This window comes from Tyto alba, unplaced genomic scaffold, assembly GCF_018691265.1.
Source record: "Tyto alba isolate M040663 unplaced genomic scaffold, T.alba_DEE_v4.0 Super-Scaffold_2, whole genome shotgun sequence".
Lineage (NCBI taxonomy): Eukaryota > Metazoa > Chordata > Aves > Strigiformes > Tytonidae > Tyto > Tyto alba.
Window position 1 is genome coordinate 67926680 of NW_024881282.1, and position 24466 is coordinate 67951145.

General features: G+C 40.5%; 1 protein-coding gene across 3 annotated transcripts in view; it reads left to right on the top strand.

Annotated features, from left to right (window-relative positions):
- PLXNB2 (plexin B2) overlaps positions 1–24466 on the top strand; it is a 265806-nt gene that overhangs the window by 73628 nt on the left and 167712 nt on the right. For all 3 annotated transcript variants that reach the window (XM_033011456.2, XM_042793496.1, XM_042793495.1), the window contains exon 3: positions 10025–10214. The gene's annotated coding sequence lies outside the window, so the exon portion shown is untranslated. The remainder of the gene's footprint in view (positions 1–10024; positions 10215–24466) is intronic.

Sequence of the window (24466 nt, forward strand, 5' to 3'; positions counted from 1 at the left end):
AAACCCCAGAAGCCCAGCACAAAGTCATCCTCTGAGTGTGGGTCAGGGATTCCTCCCAGAGAGGGAGGCCTGGATGGGGGCCAAGTGAAGGAGGGAAGTGCACAGAAACAGGAGCTGCAACAAACTCAGAAATGGCACAAGAATAAAAGCATTCTCATCTGTTTACATTTTTCCTGTTAGCTGCTTAAAAAGAGCTGTTGTAAATGATCAAGGCACTTGCAACTGTTGAAGCAGCATTTCTGGTACGGCTTGAAATTGAGTACTAATTGGTTGTATATCTGTAGGAAAATCAGCACAAAGCTGAAAGTGCTATACTACTAAAATATGATGTGCCTTGGCATTTGCTTAGCTGTGTATAGTCTAACATCTGGACATATTGCAGTCTTATTTGCAACCTACAGTAGCTCTACATATACTTCTTTACTATAAAAATTCTTCTGCTTCATTTGTGTAGTTATTGGTGCCTGCACATATGCAATCACAAGTTATTTTTCAGCATTATATATTTAACAGGAAAAAAAAAAGTGTTAATCCTAAAATTAGAATATCAGTTGTGATGCAGATGCTGAATTGCTGTTTCTCTGCTAGTAATCAACAAGCAAGTTAGGAAGTAGCTAAGCTATTTGCTGGCCAAATTAGACCTGGTTAAGTTAATTACAAGTTACTTGTGTTTATCCTCCATTGCATGTCTGTTTACCGAGAGTTTGTGTATATGCTGAGAATGAGGAAAATATGGACCTGCAGGCTTTTTGTGTTTGTATCAAGGATTGATACATTTTTGAGGTTTCTGCTTATGCCATGTAATGGTATGTAAAATAGGATCACAAATGGTGATTATAAAGATCTGAACAGGCTCACTCTACGATATACAGCAACCTACCTACCTTCCTTTTTTTGTAAAAATATGCCCCTAAGTCAAAGCCGTTCTCTAGCATAAATGCCTAGAATCTTATTGAAATCTGATCTCATTAAGTACACCATCAGTATTAAAATGTGTATCCTAAATCTTAGTCATTTAGAAATTATCTGTGCCTGAAAAGATGAAATGAAAAACTCACCAATTATATAAATGTCTTAGTGGAGCAGAAAGTGACTTCAAAGAACTTGATTGTATATTTGGGGTTTTGATATATATATATTTTTTTATTTTTTTCTGAAGTACTTCCAATTTGGAGACAACGTTTAAAACCTTTTTAGCATAATACTGGAATATTTGAAGCTCCTTTATCACATGTGTGCAACCCAAATATAAGGGAAGCATTTGGAACGTTTGAAAATATTTTAGAATGACCTGTTTAAGTTTTTAAAGATTAAAGGATTGAAAATGAAATGCAGAGTCTTAGTCTGCTTGTGCTTTTCTGATGCACCACTGTTTTCTTTTATGCACACCGTTGGCCCGTGTTTGGTTCAGCATTTCATCATGTTACCCAACCCTTTCGGTATGACAAGCCTGACTATGAAAACATCATGTTTTGTGTCTGCGTGTGATCATTTCTGCTCGACTTTTCAAGATGTTTGGGCCCATCTTGCAATCAGACTGTATCAGACAGTCCTACAGAGTCCAGTAAACCTTGAATTCCCAACATCCATCAAACTGGCAAGAAACTGAAGTCTCAAGTCTCCATTGCATGAGGAGCATCCCAGTTGCAGGCAGCTTTAGACCTAGGAGTAGTTGGCATTTCCAGCTTCAAGTCCTACTTATTTGTGTTGTGCAACATCTGGCAACTAAAAAATTTTAATAAAAAGTAGCATTAGAATGGAGTGTCACATGCTGCATAAAGGATAGCTTGGAAAGAAAGTACGTATTGTATCCTCTTGTGTGCAACATCCTCATGCTGCGGCCTGGTACTCCTGGTAACAGATGCAGACTGTTTTTAAATATGGGTTATTTTGGTGATTGTGATTTTATTTTATTTTTAAACAATGTTTCCTACTTTCCACAAAAATGTAAACAACACTGAGGCTTGTTTTGGCCATTCTGCAAGGGACACTGAGTAATTCAAACTTAAACCTTTTGACTATTCCAATGAATACTGATGGATGTCAGCAGGATTCCTTATCACTGCTAAACGTCCTTTGTGTTTTCTGCTGGAGTGGGAAGCAAGGAAAGAGCAGTACATCAAAGCAAATGATATATTTTTGTAACACCATGTGTATAAATATTGGTGCAGTGGTGGCAGTTTCCATATTAAGTGCCAGCAAAACTTTTTAAAAACCCACCTCAGAGCTGTAGGTCCAAAAATGCATGGTGAATAAACCGTTTAAATGGTGAGGGTTTAAGTGGGAAGTGGAGGGGGGTGCATAACTACAGTCTCATGCTCTGCTGTGGGAGCAGGAGGAAGCCCAGATGTATTTAAAAAAAAAAAAAAAAGTGAGGGGAAAAAAGCTCTTTTCCATCTCATGCTGTATCAAATTCCTCCCTCCTTAGCTTTTTTTAATCCTCTAGCATTTTTCAAAATTATTGTTTCATGAAAAATGTAAATGTAATTATATATAATGGGTATTTATTATAAACATAATTATGTAGTTTTCAAAGGTAGGATAAAAGCCATTACTGAAATAAGAAAACACTTTTCTATCACCTCTAATAATGTTTTCCACATCCCTCCATTTCAAAATAGAAGTGAATTGGATCAGCATGAGGAAGTCGTTCACACTGGTTGCCAGCTGTGGATGTGTCAGTGGAGATAAATGTCATGTCCTCGAGTATTACCCTTTCCTGAGTACCAATTTGCACACACCTTAAATTCCAGTTTGCCAAAAACAAAGCTTTCCGAGGTGTTGATCTGCTCCCTCAGTGAGGTTTTGAGGTTACGCAAAATGTTTGTACAAGGCGGTTCAAGGCCCATGTAACTAAAGAAAAATAGCCCCAGCTGTTGTAAATGGCAGCTTTCCTTTGCCTTCCTTTTGGAGGAACAGAGGTCAGTGATATACATTTATTTTCTTCTGCAGTGCAGGTTTTCAGTGCCCTTCTAGTCCTGTTTCTGTCTGCTGGCCAGCTGGGCATTAGCAGTTGATGGCCGAAGAGCAGAATTTGTCTTTCTGATCAGACTGGCCAGGGCACCTTGTGGGAACTTGCTAGGGCTGGAAAGAGACCTTTGGGAACCCAGCTGTTGTCCCTGGGTCACTTTTTTTTTTTTTTTTTTTTTTTTTTTTTTTTAATAATATGTACCAAATCTGAGTAAGCTTTCATTCAGTTTGTAGTCTTGGGATGTATTAAATGTTATTTCTATTAGATTTATTTATCACTCAGCCTAGAAAATTGAGACTATCATGCCTCTTCTCTAAAACCACCATGTTCAAGGTTTTATGTAGAGTTTTAATGAAGCATTTTTGCATAGGTGTCTTTCTAGAAAGGAGAAAAAAGCTGAAGTTTCTTTTTTTTTTTTTTTTTATAAATTCGTGTCACCCTAAAAGCTCTTTTTGCAGTCAAACTGCTTCTGCTTACTTGCCTTTGTAAAAGATATATTTATGTGTGTGCTCCATAGACCTTCTTGGTGACTTTCACAGGCTAGGACCTTCTGTGCTTTTGCATCACGTACTGTACCTTGCAGATGTTGCCTCAGGGTTATTGCAGCACCAGTTTTTTGTTAAATAATGGACTATGAAAAAAGTTTAAATAAAACACCTTTGGGAATAGTAAATTACAAATATCTCCAAACCTGGTTTACAAGAGCCTTGTAGCCCAATCTCCTAGAAGAAGCACCTGCAATCTGGCTTTATGGTGGATACACAACTAGTTGGCAGACAAAAACCTTGCTAGGATTTCAATTTACAACCTATGATACATAGGGCTCTTTCTTCCTTGTAATGCTTTAAACTGAAATTGAATTTTAAATTAACTTGACACTGTGCTGTTTTCAAGTCAGATAAATAACCGTGTTCCTTTTCCCTCCGTTCATAATATATTTGATATCTTACTATGAAAGTATTTCCTGAATTGATATTAATATTATGCATTTGCCTGTCCTTACTTTCCTTAGCAAAAAAAATAAAAAAAAAAAAAAAAGTGAAACATAACAGTGTAGCTGTAAGAATTACTGTTTGCACTCTGACAATGATATGGTTTTGTAGTTTAGGAATTTTCCAGTTCTATTTTTGTTGCTCACAGTAAAAACTTACGGTTTATTTCTGTGTTTTTTCTCATAATTTTGATGAAACAGTGGCCTTCGGAGTTAAGTTTCAAACTATCATGCATGTATGTAATTTCCATCAGCTTTAATTCATCAGAGGGCCACATTCTTCACTTCAGTACCCATTTTACACCTTCACAGTGCTAATGAATCAATGTCTCAAGTCCCCAGACTATCATAATTTGGGGGTTTGGGGTGCTTTTTGTTGTATTTTTGAGCATTTGTGGGTTTTTTACTCTGTTATATGCACACTGTACAGGTATAAGTGGTCGTATAACACACCAGGTATTTACGAATGTGGTCAGTGGTGTCTTAATCTGACACCTGATAGCATAAATCTTTTTTACACCTGACAGATGGCACCACTGGGAAGAATACTGTACAAGGGCTGCTTTATTAAAAAAAAAAAAAAAGTTGTTTGGGTTTTTTTCCCTAAGTATGCTTAAAGAAAAGTAATTAAATAGCCATGTTTCTGAATGTGCATGTATGGTGGAAACGACGACTTTTGCAGTAGAATTGTTTTGTGTGTTTTTTTCCCCCCTTCAATTCTCACACTCATAAGCGAACAAAACTTTCTTATAAAACTGTATCTGGAAGAGCTTATACCGAAGGATGTACAGCAGCATAATTTGCAATGTTGGCATGCTGGGCAAAATGTATTTCTTCTGTTCCTGGTAAAAACTGTTGCTAACGCCATGGGTCCTTATGTGTAACTTGAAATAAGGTATTGGAATACATCCCTCCCTTCTTCCCTGGGAAGGTGTTCTCCAAACAGTTCCCATTTTGTACTGTCCAGCTTCTTGCGGCGCATTAGCATTCCGGAAGGAGTTTCACCAGCCCTCAGGCTTTAACAGTGGTCAGGAGAGTCAGAAGGAAAAATTACCAAACATGTCTCCTAGTAAGCTTAGGGCTGGAATTGTAGCTAGGGGCTTTTGGGAGAGTATTAAAGGCCACTGCTTTCCTTGCCCACTCTTTCCCTATTCCCTTGCTAGTCAATACCAGTATGAACCAAGAGCCTGACTCTATTTTTTTTACCAAGCACAATGAAGAAATATTTGGAATATTTCATTTCTGTGAGTATATTAATGAAGGAGAAGTAAAGCCTTCTACCTTAATCAAGACAAGAAGTTATGCAGACCTGCCTGACTCAGCCAGAAATTCTCCTAGGGAAAGGAATGCCACACGAAATTGAAAAGTTCTCCCTCATCAAATAAGAGTGAAATACCAGGGCCTTATTTTGGCTGCTTTTCACTGTCTCGTAGTCCCGTCATCTCTTCTCTGCTCTCCCTTTTCCCCAGCACTCCCCTGAGGTATTGATATAGAAAAGCCTTCTTTCGAAGGTATTTACACAAAGAAGGCATTTGGCAGCAGATGAGATTTCTTCTGATCAAAAGCATTTTATTGTGCTCTGATCTTTCCCCAGAACTTAGCTAAACGTGCAGGAAGAGGACTCTTGCTCAGTCCCTTTTGCAGTTACAGATCCTTCTCGTGGACACTGTCATTGCATATTCTGGGGGCGTGCGCCTGTGTATATCTAGGCATATTTGTTTGAGTCTCGGCCAGGATATATGCCAAAGAGATTAGACTTCATCTTTCATCCCAGGGAGAAGAGAGCCTAAATGGGTTTATCATGCGGTTTTCATTCACTCTGTCATTTCTCCCTTCTTTATAGTTCATTGCTAGACTTCTAATTTTTCCCGACAGCAGCACACACCCCTGCAGCTGGCCCTGCATAATGATTCCCTCCTCCTAGACTGACACAAGAGTGGATGCATAAATCTCCTGCCATCAGGGTGCCTCCTTTAGCAGACATTGCCCCCTCTCCCCCCTGGAAAAAGATCTGTCCCCTCTGCAGCACTCTCATTTACCACCTACTAATTTTGCCCACTGAGCCAAGATGCTGCCCCAACCGTTATCCTGTCTATGCTAAACATCAGGAAATAGTTCTTTTCTGACAAAAATACAACCATTTTTTTTATTTCTCCTCCTAATGACAATTATTAGTGAAAACTGGAGCGCCTTTGGCGATTGTATTTGACTCAAACATTACACTGTACAGCAGCCAGCTCCTGTGAAAAAGCAGGAGCTGACTGATGGTTTGAATTAGGAGCAGAAGGATGAGGAGGATGGTCAGGAGAAAGAATTTTGACCAAAATAAAAGTCTTTAAGAGGTCTTAAGTTAGAGATCACCATGTTCTCTGAGGCCTTGTATGAATTCAAAATGATCACTTCAAACTATCAGATAAGGGCAGTGCTGCCAAATCCAGGGCTTCACAGATGATGAACTTCTCCAGCACACTGGCAGTTTATAAATCACATGGGATTTGTGGACTGTTTACAAAGTATTGTTTGCAAATCTCTTCCTTAGCTCTCCATCCTCACTTATATCAGTGGAATGTAACAGCTGGCTAAAAATCAATGCAAGAATAGTTTAAAAGGCAGCAGTCTCAGTTCCTGTCCTGAAGATGAAAGCAGGCACAGGACGAATGTGCAGTGTACGGGAAAAGCTTTGTCATCCTTTACCAGCAGTGAAGGGATAGGTGAAGGTCAGCCTCTCTTCCAAGAGTCTCTTCCACAAAATACTGGGGTTTTTTTTTCAAATAGGTATTTGGTGTTAGCAACAGGCTGATAGTCTGGTATTCATAGTTGCTTTGAGAGTAAAATGATGTTTTTCTTCAACTACAAATATTTGGCTGTTTTCTCTGCTGTTGTCCTTATGATGATTCATATTGCAGTTATTTTAAAGAGGCAGATAAACCACAATTGTTTATATACAAACAGAATATGGCATCTGCTGCCAGAAACCAATCTTGCTAATATTTGGCTTGCTAGGTTGCCTGTGTTTCATGTTTTGGCTATCAGAGAGAGTAAGCTTAAAATTAATTGAAAAGAGTTTATTTCTTTCTGAGTGCTCTCAGAACTAGTGGTATTTTCTCCTCTGTAAATGCTGGCAATTGATTACAAAATGTCAGAGGTGTTAGCTGTGTCAGCGACCTTCATCTAGCCAGCTGGAATAATAGGCAAGACTTGCTTTAGGACGCACTGTGGTTACCAACTGGTTTTGTCGTGTCTGCAGCCAACTCTGTATCATTAACAAGGGAAAAAGGGTGGATGGAGGAGACTGAATTGTAAATGTAACAGTGCTTATTCCACTAAATTTACTTGAAAAATGATCATTTTTTGTGTCCAATGCCACTTTGTACTCTTCATGATCTTCTAATTAAGCCCGGAGGATTGTGGCTCCAGGCTTTGATCTGAGCATTATTGGCTGTCCTCCTTCCAGAGAAGCGAACAAAACTTCTTCTCTGCTGCTGGGGACTAACTCATGAACTGATTTCTCTTCCATGCCTTGGCTACTACACATTATTAGGAATCCCACTCTTGTGATTTTATGTGCAGAACCACATCCCTGCAGCAGACCTGCCTGCCAGCTGTGCATCGTGTACAGCTATTCCCAGGATGCTTAAATTTGATTTTGCATCTCAACTATTCCCACTTAATACAATGAGCTTTGAAGCAAACTATGGGGGTGTTGAAGAAAAAGCCCTCCATGTCTAACAGCAGTTTCTTTAGACTCTGAGGCTAAGACTTGGGTTTAAAGCTGGTGATGGTGTTTATTTATCTGAAATTGTTTTATTAGAATAAGACAGTACCTATGATTCTTAAAAAATTAAGGAAGAAAGAACGTGTATCTCCTTGCTTGATAGAACTACATGAATGGTTTCCTGAGGGGATCACCTCTTTCTTGCCTTGGTGTTCCCTTGCAACAATAGCAATGATAGAGTCTGATGGCCAGTGTGCTGGTTGGGATTAGAAGAGAGGGTATCCACACTTCTTGGGGAAGGGAGAAAGGAAAGGAGGGCAGAGATGACAGGTGTGTTAGACTTTGAAGAACAACAGAAATAAGGCTCTGTTGGACTTGCGGAGAACTTTGCAATTCCATAAAGCGTTCCTTCACTTTAATTATGGGGAAAGTCTTTTTATTTATTATTTTAATATCTTGGTTTTATGATGTTTTAGGGCTGGAATTCTTGCATTTTATTCCCTGGATTTCCCAACTATTAAATAATGTCTCTATTCCTCTCTAATGAGAGCAGGTACACATAGAAACGGAAAAAGATCTTTCTGCATTACACAAGCTTTTCTTGGGTTTATTATTAATCAAGAAACACACATATGCTTAAGGATTTGGGGGAGGGGAAGAGATCATAAGAAAGTTTGTCTTCTGAAAGTCTCTTCGAACAGTCAGCTTTTTACTGCTCAGTAAACCTGCCAGCCAGCTAAAAGGTTCAGCTTGGGGAGGTGACGGAGGCAGCCGGAGCTCAGGGCTGGGAGCTAGCTGGCTGTGTGATGCTCGGCGAGAGACGTGGGCTTGTGCATGACCTTGTGCCTCGGCAGAGGGAGGAGGTGTTACCGGGAGGATGGTGCTGGCAGGGAGAGGTGTGGAGCATGTAAGGGATCCTGCTGCTTTCACTGCAGATGGGTCTGACAGCTGCGGGTGACGCGAGAGCTCAGGCGGAGTTTAAAAACAGTGTCCTGACTTCAGAATCGCAGGTAGAAAATGTATTACTGTAAAGTTGACGGTTCTTCTACAGTAAATACCAACACTTTTTTTTTTTTTTTTTCCCCCCAAGCCCTTTCTTAGGATTACCTAATGGAGGATTTAGGATACATTCTCTAAGTTTTCTCACTGGGGTAGTTTTACCTAAATGTGTTAAATCCTTTCAATCTGTGACATGTGAAAACATTCTTCTAATTCAAGATTAAAAATGCCTTTTAAAGAGTTTCCATATGTAGGATGCTTATAGATTTGAACTATTGAAAGACACCATGTTGCAGAAGATGTGTACAGTAAAAATGGCAGTAAACATGAAAAAAAGATTGGCTTCCTTTTCTGAGAGGTACAAACCAGTCTTTGTTCCCTTTGGAAAAGGTCATAGGATAACTTGGGTTGGAAGGAACCGCGAGGTCATGTAGTTCAACACCCTGCTCAGATCAGGGCCAGTGAGATCAGATTGCTCAGAACATATAAAGTGTTTAGCAGTCTACTCTACATATCTCAAAACTTAAATGTACAGTAGTGAGTTTCTTGGGACTTCTAAAAGGGAAAAAAATGAATTGTAATAAGTTTCCTTTGTCTTCACCTTTCAGAATTAAAAAAAAAGAGGCTGAGGAAAGAAGTTCCTTCCTATGCATTTCCTTTTATTTTTAGATGGAAATAAAAATTTCATCAGGCTAAACCTTACTTACCATACCCAATTATTCCCCAGAAATCTGAAATAAGTATAGACATAGGCTTTTTGAGAATATGCACCTAGAAGTTAATTTCTGAAGCGAAGGGAAACTGCAAGGTGACATTGCTTTTGAAAATTGAGCCTTAATAAAGGGCTTAATTTAGTCATCCATCCTTGAAAATGGGTGATGAACTATGTATAGGTTGGGAGGGAAAGGGGAAAAAAGGAGATGCAAAAGAATAATAGTAGATGAAAGTAGAAGGTATTTTAAGTCCTTGGTTTAGCACTGGTTGATTTGGTCACCCAATCATTGGCAGCTCAAAGTCAAATCTTACCATAAAGTCTTCTTGCCACAAATTGATCTTGAGTAAGTTTTTTATGGGTCTACCATTATCTTCTAGAAAAGTGGCCCCTCCAAGGCAGAGTTAGGATCCTTTGTAAATGACTTTCTAGTGCTTTGTGTATTCTTAAGTTGAAAGGGCACTTGCAGTAGAGAAAAGCAAAGAACCGTGTTTATTGATAACGGCAGCTGTAATGAAGTTTCCCCTTTTATAGCACTGTATCTCCAGCAGTCAGACAGCATAAACATTCATCACTGGGTCTTGCATATGAAACGTTGCATCACTCCTGAGCTGAGAGCCTGTTCTGTTGTTCTAGGTGAGAAGAGTGGGGGGGACAGCCCAGGGCTCAGTTCTGAGGCTCACCTGGTACCCGCTGGAGCACAGCTGAGTAAGAGTAAAAACACTAACGCCACCCCATCGCCTCCTGAAGTCCCAGCAGAAGTGGGTTCCTCTCTCCCAAGCCGTGGTGTGCATGCAGATTTCTCATGTGAATTTTTTGTTTTCAGGTAAGCTCACTTTTTCCTTTTTTTAATTCATTAGAATTTTCTAAATGGGAAATCAGATTCTATTTTTCTAGACAAATTTGTTGCTATTCATCAAGACTTTCAGATGTTGCTGGAGCATATAATAAATGTTTATTACTACTAATGGAGATAAAACTTCTAGGAGCCAATCTTGCAAGAGGCATTAAAAATTAGCAAAGGAAAAAAAAAAAAAAAAGAAAGAACAGCTTGGCAGAGGTTCTGTATTCATAAACCTATTTATAGATGGTATGCTGGGTAGGAGAGCAAGTTTGTGCCTCTGCCAGCAAGATGCTTCAGCCTACTGCTGTGCTAGTGCTTGCCCTAATTTTGCACTTACATTCTGAGTCTCCCAGGGGGATGCTGAGCAGATGTGTGATTGACCTGAATCTCGAAGGTGCACAGGTTTGACTGCATCTCTGAGCACGATTGGAAAGATTTGATCAACTTCTTTTCCAGGACCTGTTCACGTTGATTAACACGTGTTCACTTGACAGATTTCTCAGAAACCAGCTTGTTAAAACTCTCTTCCAACTAAGAATTTTCTTTATCCTCAAGTGGGCAAAGAGACCTGAAGTGAAGATTGGCAGAGGAGTTGCACAAACATGGCTCTTGGTCTGTTCTTTAGCCACAGAGTGGTTTAAAACCATTTTGGCAGCTTGCTTGGTGCTGGCAACGCTCCTGGAAGCGCTGCTGTCGGGAGCGCTGGTTCCAGCCTGGCGTGAGCCTGGAGGGAAAGGCGAGGTGTTTTGCTGGGATCGCCCCTGCCGCCTTCATCTCCGCTACCGGTAATAATTGTCTATAGACTTGTGCTTTCCGGAAGATAGCACTTAGCCTTTCCAGCAAGAGAAACACATGTCTCCTGTTCAACACCGAAGAGAAACAAAACAGTCGGAGAGGAAAATAAAATTTACAAAGAGCCAAGTTAAGAAAACAAGTGTATTCTAGTGTTTAGCTAGTATCTGGCTGCATGCCAGTTTAGGACGGTTTTTGTTTAAGGTTTGGGTTTTTTTTTTGGGGGGGGGGGAGGGGATGCTTCTGTGTGTTGTTTTACTTCCTCTTAAAAACTAATGGGAAAGGGAGGGATCAAAGTACAGTTTTACATGCATGTGAGCTGCAGAATGAATAGAAGTGAACACAGCTGTTCTAAAACAAAAAGTAAGTCTCGCCTTCTCACATTCATTTATGTACCTAAACCCATAATTTTTTGAAATGTAGGAAAAAGCATGAAAATAGCCACTATTTAAGCTTATTTAGAAATATACATCAGGGAAAAGGAGAATCACTGAGGAGCAAAGGTGGGTTCTGTGGGGGATGGTAACATAAGGGTGGACTCACTGAAAGCAAGTAATAGCAGAGTAATTTTGCTGTGGAATTTTAAACCAGTTATGTGAATAACAGAGGATATGTTCCGAAAGTAGCCAGAAGTGCTTTTTTGTGGGTATAGCTAACATGGTTCCTGAAAGACTTTGCCTGGCCAGGGTTAGCGCTCCCACAGCTGAGACGGCACGAGTGCTCCTGTGTTTGGCTGTACAGCGTCGCCTCACTGCAAGTTGGCCTTTCTCAGTCTGCCTCTCCCATGGTCAGTCTTCCAAAAAATGCACAAAGGTGTGTCTAATAATACCCAGTGTCTCAGCTTGTTTCTGTGTCTGACTGGAAAGTCTGATGTTCAAAAGGTGCTTGGTCTTAGATTTTGCAATGATTAGAGGTTTTGATAAGTTGCATCAATCTATATCAAACTTTTAGTGAAATTACTGCAAATTTCACATAACTGGGCTAAATAAAGGTAGTATTTCAAGAAGCCTTCACTGATCTAGTTGTTTCTTGAGCTCTGTTCCTTTGAAAGGAAGATTAGCATGCTTGTGCTTTTTTAATAAAATGAGATGAGTACTAAAAATCCACTGTCAGCAGTTTGGCTTGAACTCCGGAGTATGTGGCTCATTTTTTTACAGAACATGGATGATATTAAATGTGGATATTAATTTTGCTCGTTCCTTCATCACAAAGAAAACAGAAATGCTCATGCAAGAGGGGAAAAAGTTTATGGGATTCTTTAGCACTGCCTTTCATAGTATGCAATTATGAACTTTGAGGCATAGTGGATATGAAGTGTTTCCAGGTGTTAGATGTGTGTAAATAAGTATAAATCAGGTTGGTTGGGATTTTTTTTTACAACCATTAAAGCACCTACACAATAGTGCTTAAAAAGAGAAACAAAAACTGAGATCTCTACAAAGTTTTCTTCCTTTGTTTCCAGAAGCTTTCCTCAAACTTCATTAATCTTCGAGGTTTTCCTTTCAAATGGGTGGCCAGGGTGAGCATTTCTTCAGATTCACTTCATGTGAAGATTTTGTCTCTATAAAGTTGTTCAAGTAAGCGTAGCTGCAAATCTGATTCACTTGTGTGGCAATGAACTTCACATGTAAATCGCGCTTCTAATAAGTCGGTATTGTGCTAGAAGGTGCTAATGGCTGCCATCAATCAGAGGGCTGGTAAAAGTTGTTCTCCCCCTCTCCCCCAGACTAAATGAGACAGCAATTAAATGCCCTTTTGTTGAGTGATAGCTGAGACAATGGAAATCAATGTCCAAAGCAGAAACCAGAATGGCAAGTCTTAAGTATAAACTAAGGCATGTGTCCTAAGGGATTGGCATGTTGATTTGCTTAAAGCTCAGAGGGTATATGAAGGGAGTAACTGGGATTGTAGACAGCAGGAGAAGCAGTAAATGCTCCTTGAAGTGAAGCCAGAAGGGAATATTTGGTGGGAAGACTTCTCCACAGGGCCATGCTGCCATGGTCTTGCCTCCGTGCAACCCAGGCTCAGCCAGCAGTACATATTTGATCCGGAACAGGCCCTGGCATAAGATCATGATCAGAAAATAAGATACCAAGTTTGTTTGTGGTATGTTTTTATGTTGGCTGCTTGAGAACAGGCAATATCTGATCTGGTATGAAGCCTACTGATACAAACTTAACCTTTCAGCTTTTCTGAAAGTGCTTCAGCTGGCAGAGTGAGTTTATACTCAACCAGTGCTGTTATTGCAGTGGCTTAGATCTCTGGAACAGGAGTTGCTGTGTTGTAAAGCTGCATGCTGAGAGCAACATCCCCCCCTCCCCAAATGCCATAATTTTGTTCCCGAGTGCTTACAGATGCAAAAGTTACTCTTGTCTCTTTCCTAAATAAATTTACACTTGTAAAAAAGCCCAGTTTGCTTATCCATTTCTTGTAGATGAAAACAACTGCTTGAGACCCTTAGTACTGGTTAACAATTTTGTACAAGAGACATGCAGTCACGTAGCTAGCTGAACGTGTTTGGACCGTCATCTTCTCTCCAGACCTTCTTTAAAGCTCATTATGTCAATAGGACACTTCCTTTTGACTCTAGCTCACAATTCTGCCTTAGCTTTATCGCCTTGCTGAAAGGGCCTTAAGTTACTTGTGTGCACAGGGCTGCACTGTCTCTAATCTGTGTGGGTTTTTTGTTTTTGTTGGGCGTTTTTTTCCTCCTTTTGTGCAAACTGTAAATGCGTTGAGAACAACAAGCTATTGCATTTACTAATGGCAAGACACACTGCTGTCATGCATTTCGTATGCAGTTGGCAGAGACTGGCTATATGATGCTTTGCAGCAGCTCAGATAAACTGAGAGAAAATCTTCTGCAAGTTTAAGGCTCCAGAGAAAGGTTACAGTAAGAAATTGATTTATTTTTGTGCCTGAAAATTATTGCACACAGACAACCAGAGTCATCTGAACTAATATTAGAATTTGACTAAAAGAAAATACATCTGTTTGGAGAGTTCTGTATTGAATTTGTTCTGTTGAGTGCTGTATCTGTCACAGCTCTTTTGACGCTTGAACAAAGAAAAGCAAAACTACCTGTATTAAGAGGTCTACAGAAATCAGCAGGCATTAGGAATGGACTCACACAAAACCTGCTAGTTGATGCTCCTTGTCCTTATCTCTTTGGTGATAAGGCACTGTCTTTTCCTTGTGTCCCCATCAAGGAGACACTTTTCAAATGGGTGTTCTACTGCACTCATGTTTAGTCTTTGTTTTTATAGTACTGACAATTACTGTGAATGACTCACTTCACAGTCCCATTGTTTTCATATCAATTCAGGAGTTCACTCTGGTTCTAGATTTGCACCTCACTTCTGCATCAGGTTATCTATTAAAGTAAAGCAGAGACCCAGCGAACGTGGAGAGACTCTGTATGGGCACAGCAATACACTGCCATGTTACCAGCATGAGTATAATACTTAGAACCTCTCAGTGAAGACCTTGGATTATTAACGTGTTCTTCACTATTACCAATACTGATAGCCCTTCTTAAATATATTAAAGCTTTCTCATCAATAAATGTATAATAATAAGTTCTACAATGTGGCCAAGATGATCATAGGCATACAGAGTGCAAAAGCTATTTGTACTGGTTTATATTTAATTATTCTGTGTGTAATTTTGAATAATCATGGATTGATTTTTTTAAAGCACCTTCTTCTATATTGCAAGCCTTCAGCAGTCCAATAAAGCAGAGTTACTGACTGCTATTTGATGTGTCCATTACCTCCTGCAAATGCCTTGGAATACAATGGGGTAGCATGCAGACATCAGAGCTGTCATGACAGGTATTAAGAACGTGTCAAATCCTGGTGATGACTGATAACATATCTGTCATTTGTGATGGGATTATTAGGCAGAGGAAAGCCACTAGGAGAAAGATACTCTAAGAAAAAAAAAAAAAAAAAGGCAGGGGGGAAGACAGGAGGAGAGGGGATTTACCGTTGTTTGGAGCTGCCTCATTTAATTAAACCTTGTCTAGTCCATAAACAAGTCTATTAACTTCCTGAATGCTTTGGCAGTTTACAAACTTCAATGCTGCAACAGTAATTCCATGGAATTTAGGTTTCTCTTTGGTGGATAGTTGCACTATGGGTATTGTGACTGTGATGAAGGTTCTTGAATAGTACATGGAAACAGCTAGTGCAATAGTACTACATTTTCTAAAATTTTGTTTTCTAATTGAGAGTTTAACAGAATATTGCAGAAGAAAGAATTCAGCAGGCATGTAAGTCATTTTCTGCATGGAAATTCTTTATAGAACTGGAGAAGGAGAACAGTCTGCCAGTGCCATTTGATTTGCATCTTTGGTTAGCAAAAGGGCGTGAAGAATTTCTTTTTTTAATTCTGGATGTCTATCTTGTATGAGTGTGGAAAGAAGGCTGAGCCTCATCTCTCTTGCAAAATTAGGTTCTGCAGAACGGGTCCAGTGTGCCTCGGACACAAAGTGATGCCTTTCAGGTGTTTTAGGCTGAGCTGGAAAAACATCAAAGGTCTAAAAGCATTTAACTATTAGGACAAAAGAAGCATCTTATTGTGCTGTCTTCTGGTACTCAAGCAATGCCAGGACAGAGGGGGTGACTTGTGTGCTTCTTGCTGTCAGCATCTCTGGTGCAGGAGTATCCCCAGGAGCGGTAGAACCAGCGTAGCTATCTCATACAGCCCCTACACACAGAGCTCAATTTGGGGTGGGGTATATTAGGAGAGGGGGACACTTGAAGTTCAGTGGGCTGAGACAGCTATTCTTAGCTGTCATGTGCTCCCTTAAATCCCCTTTCAGCATGATAGCCTTTGAACACAGACTCATAACGCTGTCCAGATTGTCTTTCTGTCTTTTATGCCAATTTATCTGTTGACTTGATATGAAAAAGGACCTGATGTTTATCTCTGCCCCTTCCACAGGCACAGCCAAGGTGCATATCAGCTCTCTCGGGGGCCCCCAGTTCATCAAGGAAGCAAAGGTAGTGGAGGTCAGCCCAGTGCCCAGGTGGGCACTTGGGTACCACTGGTCTGTTGCTGGAGGGCGGCTGCCACATTGGATGTGTTCAGCCAGGGTGGCTGCCAGCTTGGATGATGCAGCTGGTGGCTGTCCACACTGGTCGGTGGCTCAGAGAGGAGCAGCTGCTCTGACAGCAAGCAGGAGGCCAAAGGATGGCCTCAGGTTTGGGAAGCAGAGAGGAAGAGCAAGGAGACAGAGAAGACCTGTGTGAAGGCCAAGCTGTAGCTATCGTGGCATGGTGTGAACAATGATTGATGCTTAGATAGGTGGTATGTGAGAAGCATGCGGTGTCCTAGCCAAAAGGCTAGGGTCAGGGAGTGCTGGTGGGGCAGCAGGGTGGGCAGCCAGCCTCTTGCTCCTGCAGAAGGACGTGTCGGAGCGTGTGGCAATGGCTGCACAGGTGCTGCAAGCTGCAGGGTAAGTGACGATGGGGACAGGCATGGTACCCACCACGTGCTTGCTCACAGCAGGATACCTCAGCAGTGTACCCTAGGGGAAGAGGATGCGCAGGGCCGTTGCAGCATGCCCACGGGCTCACACCCTTGCTGACCTCATGGAAACTCACTTGCCTGCCCAGGCCCTCAGGAAAGACCTTTTTAGTATTTTTTCCCATCTCTAAATGCACGTTTACCCCACCCACAGAGGCTGGCCGAGCAAAAACCAAAGAGCAACCTGAAACAAGGACATTAGTTTTTAAATGTGATGTATTGCAGCTTAATTAATTTGCCAAGATAGCTCTCTCAAGGGCCTTATGGCGACCATCTGAAAACAACCAGTGATTTGGGTACCCTCAACCCAAAGCTGGTTTATCTTAAGAGTTGTTAAAGGAGCCTAATTATTTTTTTTTTTTCCCTCTAGAAGCACAACTCAGCATTTCTTCAGAGTAACTTGAACTGTGCACCGAGAAATCATTAATCATACTGTAAAATCTTGGCTTCAACTTTCGCCTTTATATGTGGGAGACTACCATACGGGTTGTTGATGTTCTGTCCTGCTGGCTGGCAGTACCTCGTTTCATACCAATTAAATATGGTTTTTGTAAAGAGGAAGGGCTGTGTAGGATGGCGCTGCAGCGAAGAGCCTTTCTCCACTGGTCACAGGTTTGCTTTTGGCCCTAGGTAGATGCAGCGCAGATGTTCGTGTATACTGATGATGGGCAGCCTACGGTGTGTGACGTGGCTTTTTGGTGGCTGCCCCTTCAGGAGGAGACACCAGCACGAATAGGGACTGCTGGCAGCATTCGCAGCCTACTTTTTCTTTTTTTTTTTTTCCCAGTGCTTTCATTGTCTTTCATTGACACCTATGTTTAATAGATTTATATGGTGAGTGGGTTTGCTGTCCCGCGAAACATCTACAGTAAAGTGCACATGGGTTTGGAGTACTTCTCTGAGGGAAGCTATTCCTTCCCTGTATTCTTTCTCCCTTCCTCAGTTTACTAGATTTTCAGTTCAAAAGAAGAAATAGGAACACTTATTTGGGAAGTATTGCAGAAGTTGGCTTGAGACTCAGCTATTTCTTTTTTTCATTTTGCTCTACATGAGGTGTGCCAAGATAACATAAAAAATTGTGAGGTTGGGGGCGTCACCTCTGAAGATCATTGAACTTTCAATGGAATTCCTATTAGGGTCCAAGATCAACACTGCTCTGCATGGTCTCAGTTCTATTTTACATGTGCTCGCACTTAGCTGAAGCCCAGTTCTTGATTTATTTTTTTATTTAGTGGTAAGATTAGAAGCATCCTTTGAAAACCGAACCAAACCACCACTACCATCCAATTTAAATACACAAGGATATCTATAACCTGGAAGAAAAAAAAAAAAAAAAAAAAAAAAACCAAAAAAACCCCCAAAACAAACAAAAAAAAAAACACCAGAGAAACACCTTGTAAGTCTAACACTTGAGTTCACTGAATGTTTGAGTGAAAACTGATTTCCGTGTTTGTTTGGACAAAGTAAAATATTTCCAAGAATTAAGAAATCAGCAGTGTTGGTGGTTGCTTTTGGGGAAAGGGAGCTGGAACGTGAAATATTGCAAAATGACTTTTTGCTGATAAGAAACAAAGCCCAGTGGGAGAGTTCTGTTTTGAAAATATGTAACTGTTGACATGAGGATGTTTGTTAGAGTATTTTTAGTGCTGATAAAGGAAAACAACATTCACTGGAGTTTCGGTAATCTTGAACAAAAACACATGTTAAGCTCTGGTTGCTCTGCTCTTGATGGTAACATTACATGATGTGCAGGAAAGGTTTTTTTCAGCTAACAGTTTCTTCTATTGTTTGCACCTCTAAGACTTTTATACTATATTTACAGGAGATGGAATGAGAGAGAGAAAGAGAGGTTTGGTCATAAGGAGAATAGTGTGCTACACCAGTGTCTCTGATAAGACTATCAAGGTGGTGTTTGCAAGTTGAAAGGTTGCAGCTAAGCCTAGGTAAAGCTAAAAAATTTGTACTCATTTTAATTGTGGTGTAAAGCATCAGTATTATCATATGAAAAGCACCAGTGATGCCTTGACTTGCTTGATAAAATAAGAATCTGTTCATGGTAATGACCATTAACTCACTGACAGGATGATAAAGAGATTACAGGGTTGAGCTTCCCTCTTAAAAAGAATTGGTTGGTGCACATGTTATTCTGCTAGTCCCATCTCAGTGTATGTTGTGGAACAGTAGTGGATAACATTTTTAATATTTTTAATGTGCTACCTGACAGAGAGATCTCTATAGTATACAATTTTCTGTTCCTCTGACCTCTTACACACCAATTGTATTGGGAAAACATTAATTAAATGGGAACAATGTATTTATTGTGACTTGAAGTTGCTTTTATCACGGTTGCTATTGTTCAGGTTCCTGAACAGGAATGAAAGAGCCTGCTTAAAGATGCTCTCCGGGCGCTCTGTTTAAGGATGGCTCTTTGTTCATAACTGCCAAAAAGTAGCAGCAAACTATAAAAGGAAAATTTCCGTTCTTTGCCATTTCAGTCCCTTGAGTCTTGATGCAAAATAGTTTATATTAATTAATTTCCAGATTTAGCTTAGTTTAATTTTAGGCTTGGTCATGGGCCACCAATCTGTTTTGCTCTTCTTTAAATGGACTGTGCATCCCTTGGTAACACCTTGAAAAGACAGTCATTTTTGGAGTGATGCAAGGAAAGGTGGGACTTTGTGGAAATTAAATTAAATTAAATACACTAACCTATGATTTATTGTTTCTTGGTGGTGGTGGGTTTTTTTGTTTTTTTTCATGATACAGTACATTGACGAAGAATATCTTAGCACCCTGAACAGAGACTAGTGTCTGTAGAAGTTATAGTGCTGGTAGTGGCCATAATAAAAAGATCATGAGGCAGATGAAACAGTTGGGAGACTGAGGAGAAGATTTTGAGTTCAGAGTCCAGAAAATCATGTCTCTCCAAAAAAGGTTGGAGCCCCACTGCTTATTACTTCTCTACTGATGTAATTTGAATTGACAAAACAGAATGTTTCCTCATAAGTCCTGCCTCTCTTATGGCACATTACATCATATGATTACAGCATTGTCAAATGGAAGACAAATCAATTCTCTTTTCTGTCCTAAAACCATAGTTTTGTGTTAGCCAATATAGTTTCCAGAAAGTTGCCTTCAGTCAAGCCCTACCTAGCAGAAATGTTACTGTTCTGAAGTGCTCTATTAAATGCTTATCCAGCCTATTCCTACCTTCTTACTCTTCCTTCCTTTCTGTTATGAAGTGTTGTCTTCTGATGTGTCAGACTGATTGATTACATATCACCCAGAAAGGCAGTTTGCTTTTCTTAACTCTACTGTCCAGCTGTAACCAATTCCTCTGTAACCCTTCTAAATATTCTCCTGCTATTTTTAAGTGTTGCACAGCATTTGTGATACTCTTAGGGGTGTGTGAAATTCCCTCATTCCCTTTTTGTTACCAGCCTCTGGCTACACGCATTCATATGAAGTAGAAATGTTGTCATGAGGTATGGGTCGGAGAGGGTTGCAAGAAGAAGTCTGAGAACGCCACCTCAAGTCTGTTAATCCATAAAGAAATTAAATTACACGATTTACAAGGGGTTCACTAATTGATTGGAGGAGCTGGAGGCTGCCTGCTGCTTCAAAAAGTTGAGGAACCTGTTGAGATCCTGCTAGTGCCAGAGAAGAACATGTACCCTGAAACACAGGGTGGGAGTAGCTAAATTCTTAGGTTAAGTGTAAGTGTCAAGGAAGGTTTGCAGCTCACTCCTCTGGCTCCAGTCTGCTGGAGCTGCCAGTCTTCAGCTGAGCTTTAACCAAGACTTCTTGCAGTGGGGTGTTCACTTGTGTTGCAGTTGTGTATCCTGATAGCAGCTCAGGTGTGGTCTCAGTATTCAGTCTGTTAACCCAGACCTAAAGGCTTTTAAGAACATAAACCCTACTGGCTATTTTAATATGCCAGGGATCTTTACCCCTACCCTTTTCTGCCAGAATGTCTACAAAAAAAAAAAAAGGATTTTTTTTTTATTTTTTGTATAAAGACCTTATTGCACCTGATTCTTTTGTTGACGTCCTTGCTCATTGTTACTTCTTACTGGTGACAGGCATGGTGAAATTTGACTTTAGGCTGTGCAATATTCACAGTTTGGGAGAAAACTAATTTAATTTTTTCTGTATATAAAATACAGAATGCAGAAATACATGCCTACAAATTGCTTAAAAAGCACTGTATGGTTTAAAACTTACTTGTTGCCCTTTGGTTATCTGTAAGGTCCACTCAAGAGTCAGTCATCTGTATAGATACTTATATTACTGCATGTTTCATATCGGGCACTCAAAAAATGATGTTTATTCTTTTCTTCCTGACATGGAAGCCATTCTCAGTCAGTAAGCTGTCAAGGTACCCTTTTGTCATCATTGCTGCCTAGTTGTGTTCTTTCTCATCAAGTCTCCTAGATCTTGCCAGTCTAATGTGTTAAATTCTTTGACAAGAATGTTCCAGTTTTGGAGTGATGAGAGCTTTGCTTGTTTTTCTTCATGAATGGAATGAAATGCTTCCTGGTGAAAATACAAATGCAGCAGAAGCTGAAAAATTTAGACTTCCTTTGTAATCAATAGAGGAAAAATGGACACTTTTGGACTGTTATCCACCACAGTGCTTGAGCTCTCCACCTTGGAGAAGATTAACTGAATTCTCCAAGCGCCTGGTTTTCTAGATTGATAGAGGTTAGTTGGCTCACTGCAAGAGCTATTTCTTCACTGTTGCTCCACAATTTTAGGAAAGATGGTCTCCAGCATTTCAGTTTCAACAATGAATAGCACAGCTAAGCAAGGACCTGTATCTCTCCTACTGTGTTTCTATCTAAAAATAAACAAAAAGAGTCCAAAAATTATTTTGCCTGTGCTTGGAGTTCACATGGCAAAGTTGATCTGCGAGGTCCTCTCTCCTTTCCCCACCCAAATTTGGGGTTTTTCCTTGGAGGCAAGATTGGCTGCAAAAAGACTGCCTTAAAGTTTGGCTATTCGGACTAAAGCTGAATCTGGTGAAGTATTTCATAAATAGGATGTTCATATCCTTTTCATTAGAAGTATTGCATGGGTAGTGCTAAGAAAGCTTTACCAAATACACGTAGTAAATAGATTATTCTTCTCTAACATTAGCCTTTTCCCTGCTGTGCTTGGGAAACTCAGTCCAAATTAACATTTTGAGACTGTGTTGTATTTCATGTTTTTATACTCATGATAAAGCAGAAAATGTGATGCAGTATTTAAGGTCAAAATGTTTTTTGACTTCTGCCTTGCATGAATTGTATTTAGGGCTATGGCTGGCCTTCTGAAAGGTCGTTTGTCCTAGAGATGGTCTCAAGCTTTCCACAGAAGGCAAGGATGGAAAATTGATAGGACAGTAATAATTTCTGTATCTGTAGTATATTACAAAGGATTTTTCCTTCCGTATCAGTGCAGTTGTCCACCTACATCTAGTCTCACACAGCACTGCATACTTTTTTTAAATATGAAAGTACGTGATATTCTGCAGCTCACATTAGGGAACGGTGTGCACATTAGGCTAAAGCCCTGTGTCTGCTCCCTGAACAGCGGAGCTGCTGGGGGACATCGGTGTGGGCAGGTAGGGCTGGCCAGGCACAATGCTGAGCCATCCTCGTCCCATCGGTGCCAGCTCTGCTGCCACCCAGGTGATGGGAGCTGACCTGGATAACTCTTACAAACCACGGTGCTCAAGGAGAATTACAGTAAAAGGAGATACTTTTTTTTTTTTTTTTTGCTAGACGAAAGAACTTACCTTGTGGAAAAATTATATGCAGGGCGTTTTTGTGCTTCCCACCCTGGCTGTGCTGGGTCAGGGTGACGAGTGGCTGGGGGGGAGCAGTGGCAATATGGTACCATTCCAGCTACCCCTTGAAGAAAGAGCTTGCCCAAAGCTCCAGTGATCCCTGAGTTTCAATCCTCTAATCAGGTTGGTGCTTTTGGTTTAATTCATGCTGTGGCTGTATGGGATTTTCTTCTAGCCACTAAATGTCCAGTCTTTGTCTCTACTGTGTTGACTTACTAGCCTTGATGACAGTGTCAGTCACTTGTGTGCTGTATTTTCTTTTCAAAATGTATTTTCTTTTATTAGTTTGTGGATTTTCACGAGGTGAATTGATGTGCTTGGGTCTGTATTGTTTATGATTTAATTTTATTCATTTTCTTTCTTAACTAAATATCCTTAACCTTTTCAATTTTGTTTTATATGGAAGCTTTTCAGAACTGCCTTGCATGTGTTTGATTTTAATTAATTATGCATCAACTAGTGATATATATATATAAAAACATAAAGCTAGTATCTTTATTCATTTATCACTGAAATGCACTTTTTCAAAGTGATAAGCCTGTAATATGTTATTTAAAGGGCTCTGACTCATGACTGCAGGCAGATTTTTTTGGTACAGGGGAATGAGTAGCAGAAGTAGTAAGCTTTATCTGTTGCTTTTCACTTCTGAAGGGAAACTGTTTCCTAGACCATCTGCATCCCTTCCTTCTCTCAGGCTCTTGGTGGGTACTGGATAAGGTGAGAAGTTTTGGCACTTCTGCCCAGTTGCATCCTCCAGTGCAGCGTCCCTGAAGGCAGGACTTTGTGGGGTGACAGCTCCCTGGGCTTTGCCCCGGGGCTGGCAGGTCTGGCAGGGTGGGCACCTGTACAGCTTTCCCACTGAGAGTCTCATTTAGCAGCTGGCTGGAGCAAGTGGAAAAGTCCTTCCAAGGACTGCCACTAATTCACTTCTGAAAGTGAAAAGGGAGCTATATGGCTCAGACCAATCTGACTTGCTCATGGCCTTTTTATGAGACAGTATAGCTTTTTCTATACTGGTGCTCCCAGCCAGCCAGCTTGCTTCTCTGTACATATAAGGCAGTGTTTCTGAACTCACTCAGTGTTCCCCTTCTCTAGAAGTGCCAGTGTCCTTTGACCTTCCTTCCCCAGGCTTGGCAAACAGCCCTGCCATCTGGATCAGTGTGAGGAGTCCTTCAAACCTGTAAACCTGGCTAATGTTTTGGAAGGGAGGCTTCTGAGCACCGTCTGTTATTTCAACTTTCCTGCCTTCTTACCCAGCGAGCCTTGTGTGTCTTCAGTGTGTTTAACTGTGTGTTTGGGCGGGCAACAAAACAAAACAGAACAAGAAGATACAATGGTTAGAGGTTTTTTGTTTGTTTTAAATAAAAAATAAAATGCAGAGACACAAATGCTACCTTAGTTCAGCCCTCTCAAAACCTCTCTACATTTATATGGTAGGAAGATACCACTCAGCTTTACTTTAATGCCCTGCCCTGCCCTACCTCAAAGTCCAAATCTATTTGTCACTCTACCAAGTTACCTTTCGCCCATAGTTTCCAAACACCACCCAGGCATTTAAAAACAGAAATTATCACCATGTAGAAACAACAAAGCCTCTTGCCTAATTGATTTGCATGTGCGTGTGTGTGTGTTATCCATGAGAAGGTATCTCCAAATGCAGCATGTTGTAGTTACTTGTTTAGGTGGTTCTATTTTAATCTCCTCCTGCAAGAGGGAAGTCCCATGATCACGACCAACTCAGAAAGTTCTCCCTTCTTTATGCATGGACTTCTTCCAGTTTAAACCACTCAGACGTGATGTCTAACTCCCTTTGAAGTTGATGGAAAGGATTTTTGCTCTGTACTCAGTATATGGCCTAAACATGCACTGCTCTAGTTCTCAGAGGAGTTGCAATGGTTAGGACTCCTGCAGTTTTTTAGGCCTTGGTTACGTTTTTGTTGTAAAGAAGTGGCTAGGCCCAGTATTTCAAATATTTCTTCACTGGAACCTGACACCACACAAGACCATTTCTTCTAATGTTAACATCTGGATTCCAACATGATTAGTGCTTCCAGATTTTTTGTTTCCCTTGAATTCCTCA